At 41.0% G+C, this 10,373-nt stretch overlaps 1 protein-coding gene across 1 annotated transcript in view; it reads right to left on the reverse strand.

Annotated features, from left to right (window-relative positions):
• dnase1l4.1 (deoxyribonuclease 1 like 4, tandem duplicate 1) overlaps positions 1-6,059 on the reverse strand; it is a 16,600-nt gene extending 10,541 nt beyond the window's left edge. The window contains exon 1 of the mRNA XM_078283525.1: positions 5,927-6,059. The gene's annotated coding sequence lies outside the window, so the exon portion shown is untranslated. The remainder of the gene's footprint in view (positions 1-5,926) is intronic.
• Between the last annotated feature and the right edge of the window lie 4,314 nt (positions 6,060-10,373).

Below are 10,373 nucleotides of genomic sequence, written 5' to 3' on the forward strand. Positions count from 1 at the left end.
TCCCTTTGAAAAGAGAAACTGGTTCTCAGTGGGACTTCCAGGTACAATAAAAGTTAAATAAATAAAAAATAAATAGCCTACATGTATGAGCAAAGGTGTCTAATGAAAACATTGTTAAAATCTGATTTTGTTTGAGTGGTTAAATTTAAAGTTATTTCATGTTCAAAAATCTGCCATTTTTGTCCAGGTGCTTTCAGAAAACAAAATCCTGAAATCCTTCCAATCTGCCAATCTAACTTAAATTAGAGGAGCTGGTATTGTCAGCCAATCAGGGCCCAGTACTGTGACTGTTCTGCCTGTGAGGACTTAGTCTTCTTCTTTAATTTAACTTCATTTATTTGCAGAATGTTGTTCTGATCCTGAGCCATCGTATATCGTGCGAAACCTTTGCTTTAGTTTGTTTACAAGCAGAAATGTAATGGAAGTAAGGAATCGTCCTTTAAGTCTGGACCAATCAGCTCTTGAGGAGACTGGGAACAGATGCAAACTTTTACTGGAGTTAAAGCAGGTAGTCTGTCTTGAGTCTGTAGCTCAGCAGGTAGAGCAAGGCACTGACTGCAGGGTTTGGGGTTCAATTCCCTCTGAGGCTATCAATGCATACAATGAAGTTATCATGTAATGGCAAATCTTTTATCGTTTTCTTTCCTGACAGTTAACTTCTGCATCACACTGCCTGTATCACACTGCCTGCATCACACTGCCTGTATCACACTGCCTGTATCACACTGCCTGCATCACACTGCCTGCATCACACTGCCTGCATCACACTGCCTGCATCACACTGCCTGTATCACACTGCCTGTATCACACTGCCTGCATCACACTGCCTGCATCACACTGCCTGCATCACACTGCCTGCATCACACTGCCTGTGTCCTGCAGCCATCCACTCAGAACAGAGGAAATGCCGCAATTTACTGTAACCACAGGCATGTCGGGCCGCGCCTGTCACTTACCTGTAATCCCTAAATGTTCCTTTCTTATCTGATACTAAATTCACAAGAAGCTGGGGGGGGGGGGGGGGGGGGGGGGGGAGTAGGAGGAGGGATGTCATTTAAAGACACATTTCACTTTGGTAGAGCTGTTATTATCACTGCTTCAACCTTCATTATACAACTGTGTCTAACTGTGTATTCCTGTATGTTTGTCATCATTAGGAAAATGCACAATAAAAAAAGGTCCCATTGCCCATTGCTTATCTTATGACTGCAGGTATGGAAGTACAGTGCATGGAATAGTTTTAGTGCGATTGTTTTTCAGGATAACAATAATAATCTTTAATAATCAAATATAATACAGCTTATAGAGTGTTTCCTGGATGGATTTGAAGTGTCAATTCACACACTCATACGTACAAACAGCACCGATTGAAATGTTGGAAACGTTTTGAGTCAAATCTTTCTGTATTTATTTAGGTATGTGTTTTGTAGGTAATTTGTTTGGGTTTGTGCCGTAAAATCTAAAGTCGTCACCTCGTCCGTTTTTACAGGCAGTTTCAGTTTATCTCAGTTCACACATCACACTGAAACTGACTGACAACAATCCCTAAACAACAGTTTGACTCTTCTTTTGTTGTGGTGGTCAACCCCCAATTTACTGTCACCAAACTGGGTCAACTGGTCAAACTGGGTGTCTCAGAGTGTGCAAAATACATCCAACTCCATAGAGACGAACAGGAGCAAACACTGTTACTGTAAACCCACTCAACATTTTCTACGAAGCAAAACCGGATAAACAAGATTTAGCGTTGCACCTGTATGGTATAGTAAGTCTACCAGGACAGTCTGGAGAGTCTGATGAAACCAAAGCCTGTCCAGACAGGATGAGCACTGCAGGACACACTGCACATCATTAGTGGACAACGTGCATGTACACATTACTACTCCCATACATTACTGAGAGGCGTATCATTCCCATCAGAATACATCTACCGTGCACTGTATTCATATTTATAAATTACAGACATTAATACAGACAGTATGAGAATTGGCATAACAACAAATAAAGCACAATAATATGATTTGTGTGTGTGTGTGAGATGTAATTCAAATTTCAACTCAAATTTGAATACAAATTTGAATTATGCCTCACACACACACAAACACGCATGCGCTTTATTGGTTGTTGTGCCAATTCTTGTGGTAATTGGTCTAGAAACCAAACTCCCTGAGGCCTGGGACTGTGGGAATCCTGTGAAAACTGGACTGGACAACTAAAACTTAGAGTTTACAGGTCTGCTCTTGTTGAATCAGTCAGTTCTCCTCCATCACTCTGCCTTCACTCACTGCTGTTGTTGTTGTTTTGTTTTCTCTTCTACATAATCACTGGATTTTCCATTGAAATCCCACATTACAGACAGAACAAAATAGCAACAAATTAACTTTAACCCACTTCCATCGCTCCACCACCACCTTCAGTGAGAAGGAAGAATAAAAGGAAAGGAAAGAAAATATGAAGTAAAAAAAAACAAAAAAACATCCTTGTATAAAAGAAAAACAACAAAACAGAAAAACAAAAAGAAAAGAGACACTGCCTTTCGTACATCTCTGGTTAAACCATAACCATCATTTCATTCATGCAGCAAGAGGATGAAACTCTCAACATCACCCCAAAGCTTCCAAACACCGTCATTAACACTCACTTCTCCTCTCAGTGTGCACAGTATGTCACTTGTTGTTTTACTGTCAGTAAACAGCTGTAACTGGTGAAAAGTGCTGCATGAAACCTCCTAACTCCCGTTTTGGTGATTTTCATGTTTCAACTGATTGTCGGACTCTTGGGCTTTTGAAACTCTCTCAGGCAGCAGTTAGATAAAGTCTGAAGTCCTGATGTTCAGTCTGAACACGAGACTTGATGTCTTGATGTTTCAAAGTGAAGAAGAAAAGTTTCCTGTTGTTGTGATTATCTTGTTGTTTCTGTCTGTCCTGTAATGTAACAGTAAAGACCACACACACACACACACACACACACACACACACACAAAGACCCCACGGCATTATGATCACAATGAAACAATGAAACTGACACACATGCAAAAAAACACTGCACCACATCACACACACACACAAACAAACAGACACGCACATATGCACTTTAACTTGCGCAATTAAAAACATTATGCAGATTCTCTCTCTCTCTCTCTCTCTCTCTCTCTCTCTCTCTCTATCTCTCTCTCAAACGGCAATAAAATGCAGCTGAACCTCAGCCAGAAGTGTGTGTTATGGCAGTTTCCCAACTAGTTTGCATCTTCTGTTTAACCAGTCAGAGAGACAACACACACACACACACACACACACACACACACAGCAGACGCTTGGCTTTTGTAGGAAATTACACATAATGACGCTGTTTTACTGAGTGGGATCCAGTCAGTCCTGCCCTGACAGGAGTTTTACATGTTATTAAACTAGACTGCTGTGCAGCTTCTTCCCACTGCTGAAAGATCTGAGAGGTATTTTGTTTTGGTTTATGTCATCTCTTATTGGAAAATGTATTTTGCAAGATGCTGCAGGTCAACAGTCTGGTCTCACAAAGTAGTTTGACGGTGGACAGTCAGGGTGTAGAGGGCGGAGGTCGGGGGTCGGGGGTCGGGGGGCGGGGGTCGGATGGTTCAATGCCCAACTCATGACAACAAGTTTTCATTTACTGAACCATGAGCAAAACCTGAAGCTAACCTGAAGCTAACTGTTTCAACTGCTAACCTGAAGCGTTAGCTAACCTTTTCATGAGACCATCAGGTGGAAATGTCCAGTCCAGGTCCTGCTGCTGGACCAGAATCCTTCACTAAGTCAAAGTCAAAGTCAAAGTGTTTTATTTATCAAATGCACAGTATCACACAAGGTCATTCTGAACAATGAAATTCTTAGGACAAGGCAAGCAACAACTACATGGTAGGCATAAGAAAAAAAAAATTTTTAAAAAGAAAAATATAAAATATTAAATGTTAAAAGAGTCACAAATAAGGGCAAAAATAGCAAAAGTACAGCAGTTCCAGAGCCAGTAAAGATGGGCAATATGGACAGTAAGAATAAGAGTATTAAATATTATAAGGAGTATTAAATATTATAAATATAAAGTGTAGGAGTGCTATTCTGTGGGTGAGTATGGGGAGGAGGAGTAGGAGGAGATCCCTGGCCTGGGCCTTTCACACCTGCTTTTCCTACCCATTGAGGTGATCATGTGATCAATGTGATCACTGCTGGTTGAGAAGCCTGATGGCCTGGGGGTAAAACCTGTTGGTGAGTCTGGTAGTCCGTGCCCGGATGCTTCGGTAACGTCTACCAGACGGCAGCAGAGAGAACAGTTATTTTACTAGTTAGTTACTAGAGGAGGAACCTGATCTGAACTGGATTCCCGTCAGAAACATGAAGGCCGAGTTTCAAGAGTTGATGCTCATTTCGTGTCATTTTGTGAGTCTGTCGGTCAGAAAAAAGGAACTGATCTGAGAAATCAGCTGCTGTGGAGTTTGGTTAAAATGAAAAACTCTCTTGCACATGATTAAAAACCTTTGCTAGAGATCCATTTCAGGGGGAAAATTATCACCTGATCAAACTTCAGTCAATTTCTCTAAAATCTGTCGGATCCGGTCTATAAAAGTCTCATTAAGTCAACCAAGGACTTGACTACTATCCTTTAAAAAGCTTCACCATTTGCTTTAATTCTGTGCTGTTGATCATTCTGTTAGAGTAGCTGTCAGTTTGTTTAACACTAGAAAGGTGGAGTCTCTGTCAATTTTACAGCTGAAATGTCTCAGCTCCAAAAATGTCCCTTCATGATATTAATTTAACGCAGTTTCTGTACAAAGCAGTGTTATTCGATTTTTCAGAAATCACACAAGGAAATAGTTCTAATTCTATTTCCCCCTTCAGCTGTCGCCTTGTTGGCCTTCCTGTTGTTAAATAGTGAATTTCTCATTTTGGAACCAAACTCTATATATCTAGAACTCTAGTATCGAGGATTTGGTGCAAAAGGGGTGTAAATAACATCTTAGCTTAAAATGAGTATTATACATCACTGAAAGTTTTTATTGAGCTCTATCTGATAGTAGAACACATCTGTAACCATAAACAAAATTAAAAGGGGAAAATCCATGAGACTTGACTTAACTTTGACTTACTTAACTTTATAGACCATCAATTTTCTTATCCTTAATTTCTGTGAGAGGATGAACAGTTCCTGTGTTATGTTTTGAATAAAAAAAACATAGATGCATGCAGGAAAATGTCACTTTCGCCCAATTCACTCTAGACCCTCGATATCTGAAACACATTTCCTTGTGTAGCTGCTCTGGTAAACTCTGCCTGACCACACACATTATACATATCATTGGAAAGCTGTTACTGAGCTCTATCTGACGGTGAAAACAACACATTTGTAATCATAAACAAAATTAAAATAAAGGGGGAAATCCAAAAGGCTCAAGTGAAAGACCTACATTAAATTTGGTGCAAAAAGGGCAGAACTACACTTTTTTTTTTCTGAATCCTAATCTCTGTAAAAGTATAAAAGGTTTCTATTATGTTTTGAATAAAAAACATAATAGGATTTTTAATAGGATTTTAAAAAATACCAATCATGGTCAAATACTTTAGAAGTTACAGGTCGCCGAGCCTCTGTCTGCCTGTCGGTCGCCGATGATGAAACTGTCTGACACAAATATTCAAACAAAGCACTAGAGACGCTACACAAGTGGAGCTCACTGGGATCAAGTTTCATTCTTATTTACTGCTACTACATTACTACATAATTACTATTTACTTCAGCTTCTCCCCTGCGCTGGAGATCTGGAAGTATTTGAGATGGACGAACACGGTTTTCTGTGTCGGAAAAACAAATGGCTAAAAAAAAAAGGCTATTTGAAGCGTCCCAGGTATTCCACACAGAGCAGAACAGGATGTGTGGGTCATGAAGGCCGGCTGCTGCTCACCTGAAGGAGGTAGGTGTGAGGAGGAGACGGCCCGCTGCCTGCTGAGACCAGGTGAGCTGCTGTGAGTCGACTTTATTTCCACAAACGATCAAAGAAATGGAAAACAGAGTGAAGGAAAGCCTCGGTGCTTCACAATAAAAGCCCCTGGGTCTGCAGTCAGCAGCGGGGGCTCGGCTTTCTTAACAGGCTGACCACAGACAGTGGGATTGGTTGAAGGCCCCAGCCAATAGGAAAGCTGGAAAGGCCCCTGGGTGAAAAAAAAAAAAAAACCCATCAACATCCCGCCTCCCAAATGTTTTCCTGCTGTGAGAGAGAGAGAGAGCGAGAGAGACAGAGAGAGAGAGAGAGAGAAAGAGAGAGAGGCGGGTGTGTCCATGAGTGTGTGAGAGGAAAGATGTGTGAGACAGATGGTGTCTGTGTGTGTGTGTGTGTGTGTGTGTGTGTGTGTGAGTGAGAGAGAGAGAGAGAGAGAGAGAGAGTGTGTGGGCGACAGGTGTGTGTCTGTGTATGAGAATGACAAGAATGCATGAAACAGAGATACAGCATGTGTGAAAAGAAATGTGTGTGTGTGTGTGTGTGTGTGTGTGTGTGTGTGTGTGTGTGTGAGTGAAAGAAGAGAGAGAGAGAGAGAGAGAGTATGTTTGTCCGGTCTTGGTTGTTCAGCAGCTACTCCATTGAAACTAGATAATGTGATAGCCGTATTACCCACAATGCAAAGCCCCGACTCGCCTCCTGTCATTCAGGTGAGTATGGAGAAGCGGAGTCTTGAGCAGTATACTCTTGAGAGATTGATCCGATTGATCTGGCTGACGAAGGTCTCAGTACTGAAACTCAGTAATTCTATAATAAAATGTAAAGTGTGGACAGTGTGTGGGAGTCTGTGACATGTTCACACTCCTGATACAGGTGTGAAGAACCGAGTGTCCTGAAGCCAACACTCCCCCAGCTACTTCCTGGTAGACTGACCCGTCGGTCAACTTTGCCTTTAAGTGATGAGAGCACACACTCACACTTAAAAAAGACGTCATGTCATTTTGAAGGTGTGTGTGTGTGTGTGTGTCTTCATGTGTTAATAACAGCATCTGTTGTCATTAACAGCTGTTGTGTTGAAAAGTAACACAAATGTGCACCGTCCTAATGAAGACACACAGATGAGATAAGTAAAGTAAGTAAAGTTTATTTATACAGCGCCTTTCACAGAGCAAAGTCACCAAGTGCTTCAAATAAAATAAGTAAAAAAGTTCAAATAAGACCAGAAAACAGTAAAAAACAATAAAACATTAAAACAAAAGACATAAAAACACACAGAGGCTAAACGGAGGCCAGTCTGAACAGATGAGTCTTTAGCTGCTTTTTGAAAGTGTCAACAGTGTGCAGATATTAAAAAAAAAAAAAAAAAATGCAGATCTTAAGTCCAATGAAGAGCTTTCCACAGTTTAGGAGCCTCAATTTCAAAGACTCCATCACCTTTAGTTTTGACCTTTAGTTTTGACCTTTAGTTTTGACCATGTCCCTGGTAGATGGCTGGCTCTTCATGCTAACACTTTAGCATCCACTATGTGACAGTAGACGACTGCTAGTATTATCCAAAGTAAAACTGGCACTTTAGTAATGAAAAGTTGTCAGCAGTTTATCTACTATCACTCAGCATAGTGTAGCTAAGTGTTAGCATGGAGCTACTATCACTCAGCATAGTGTAGCTAAGTGTTAGCATGGAGCTACTATCACTCAGCATAGTGTAGCTCAGTGTTAGCATGGAGCTACTATCACTCAGCATAGTGTAGCTAAGTGTTAGCATGGAGCTACTATCACTCCACAGAATGTAAAAACAGATGCAGTAGTGAGTGTGACGTCACCCATAGATCGCCTGCTGAAGCCAAAAGATCGCCGCCATGTTGACATTTTTGACAACCGCTATATCCCGTTAATGACACAATTATTTTGAAATTAGATTGAAATTAAATTGAAATCAGCTACTGAGGTCAAAACCTCTTGTCGAAAAAATGTGACTTTATATTTTTATCAGAAGTTGGGTTGTGGTCCACTGACTTCATGGAGTTGGGCGGTTTGAGTCTTTCTGGAGCCTCTAGTGGCCGGTAGAGGAACTGCGGCCTGCAGACACTTCCTTACTGGATTCAAAATTCACCCGTGGTTTTTGCTGCTTGTATCACTCAGCACAGTGTAGTTTTGGGAGGGGGGATAATTTACTGAAATGAATTGAATATCTCCCATAAGTAGACTAAACTCTGTAGGAGTCCACATTTTAACATCGAATGGTCTTTGGAATGGTTTATACTCACAAATAAGTGAACTTTTTTTTTTTTTTTTTGTTTCTGTTACATTTCACCTGCACAAATCGGTCTTTGCATCTTTTCTTTCTGTGCTTTTATCATCAGTCTTTGTCATCTTTTCAATCTCTGCTTAAACCCTCTTTTCTAGAAAAAACATTTTTTATAATTGTTTTATTTCACTCACCTGTTGTGGTTTTTATCTCTGTCGGCTCTGCTTTTTTTCTGCTTTGTTCAAATTCCTGAATTTCCCCAAGGGGATCAATAAAGTGCTATCTTATCTTATCTTATCTTATCTTAAAGCTTTCTTTTTTTATTTTTCTTCTTTTTTTTTATTACCAACCCTTATTACCTATGTTGTAGTTTGTTGTTATTTTGCTTCTGTTTTACCATCCTGCAAATAAACAAAACAAAAAAAATATGGGAATAACAATGTAAGCAAATTAGATTTTAGGTGGGTTTTCCCTTTAAGCCGACATGACAGAACTTGTCATGTTTTCTCAGCGCTCTTCCTAGGAATGGCTTGTTGACATAATGACGTGATGCCAAGAGCAGACAGACAAATATTTTGTCAACTGTATTTATCTGCGGTTCCAACAGCATTTATTCTGCCTCACTCCCTTGTTTTTCCTCCCTTCCACAAAACGGCAGTAGTAGTAGTAGCTTTTTATTAGTGCTTCGCAGTCATTTACAGACTGAAATTACACACCAATTTACATACATATAGTATATCAAAACAGCAGGGAGATAAAAATACATTTTCAATAATTGTGAAAGTAGTAGCATATACAATCTACAATGAAATGTAAACAGGGTAGTCAGGTCGGATCTAGTGCAAATCCTATGAAGAAGGGATTAATATCAGTAGTCTGGGGGAAAAGAAGGGGAAAGTGAGAGGAGTGAAAACTGTGATGTATGGTTGTTGATGAGTGTTGTGAGGTACGGGACGGGAGAATTGTAGTAACGACCTGTTCTTGCCAGCGGGGTGTTAAGTTTGTGACGGGTGGGACGTCCAGATATTTGTTCTCTAGACGGGGGGAGCCAGTCAAAGGAGTGGGAGGATTGCAGTGAAAGACAGGGTTCCCACACCTTCTTAAACATAAAATTCAAGGACTTTTCAAAGACTTTCCAGGCCCAATTCCCTCAAATTCAAGGACCCAACACGGCATAGTTTGAGACACGGATCAAGGTTAATTACTGTTACAACACTGAGAATTTTTATAATGAGAACTAGCAGCTTTACAGAAGCTCACAGACAATTAAAAAGAGAGAGAGGCTTGAATGTGTGAACACTTCTCAACAACTTATCTAAATTCAAGCACTTTCAATGACCCATGTCTATTTATGTCTATTTTTAAAAACTTTCAAGGCCTTGATTTTTTTTCTCAAATTCACAAACTTTTAAGGATTCCAAGGACCCGTGGGGACCTTGGAAAGAGAAAATTTCAGGCAGATCTGCTCCCTCCTCTTCTGAAGAAGGGGGATGCCTCGGGTGTTCAGGGCTGGCTGGTAGCTGGTGTCAGATGCTCCCAGGATAATGCGACATGCCCTCTTTTGCACACGCTCCATGTGCTTCCAGCATGAAGTGTATCCCACAATGCACTGCTCTGCTCCGGTCGCTGAATCTGCGCTGAATGTAACAGAACGACAGCTGATAGAAATTGAACCCTATAAATGTAAGACCTTCAGTTTTGATATAGTTTCTGCATTTCAATTTTTCATAAAGCTGCACCATGGAAAAGTGTCAGGTTGTGAAAAGATGCATCTTCTCTGCTGAAGTGAGAATTCATCACCTCATCACCGTCCAGCTTCACCGCTCCGGCTCCCCGGCTGCTCCAGGACAGAAACCCAAACCCTTCTCCTGACTTCTCCTGGCCGCCCTGCCTCTGGGACCTTCTCACCCCACAAACCAGCCTGGTCCTCCCTTCGTCCAGGTCTGAACCCTGCACTAGAGGAGGCCGAGCTTTCTAAGACTAAAAGTTATTGCGCTTGGAGGGAAAGTTCAGGGCTTTAACCCTTTTCCACCCATACTGACTCTCTGGAAGGGGCGGGGCAGGCAGAGGACCAAGGCACCTGTGACCTCTGACCTCTGAAACATGACACCTAAACTCATGTACTGACCACATCAAAATAATTATAAAAAAACATCTTTATTCAGT

The sequence above is a fragment of the Centroberyx gerrardi genome, chromosome 5, assembly GCF_048128805.1.
Source record: "Centroberyx gerrardi isolate f3 chromosome 5, fCenGer3.hap1.cur.20231027, whole genome shotgun sequence".
In the NCBI taxonomy this organism is placed as follows: Eukaryota; Metazoa; Chordata; class Actinopteri; order Beryciformes; family Berycidae; genus Centroberyx; species Centroberyx gerrardi.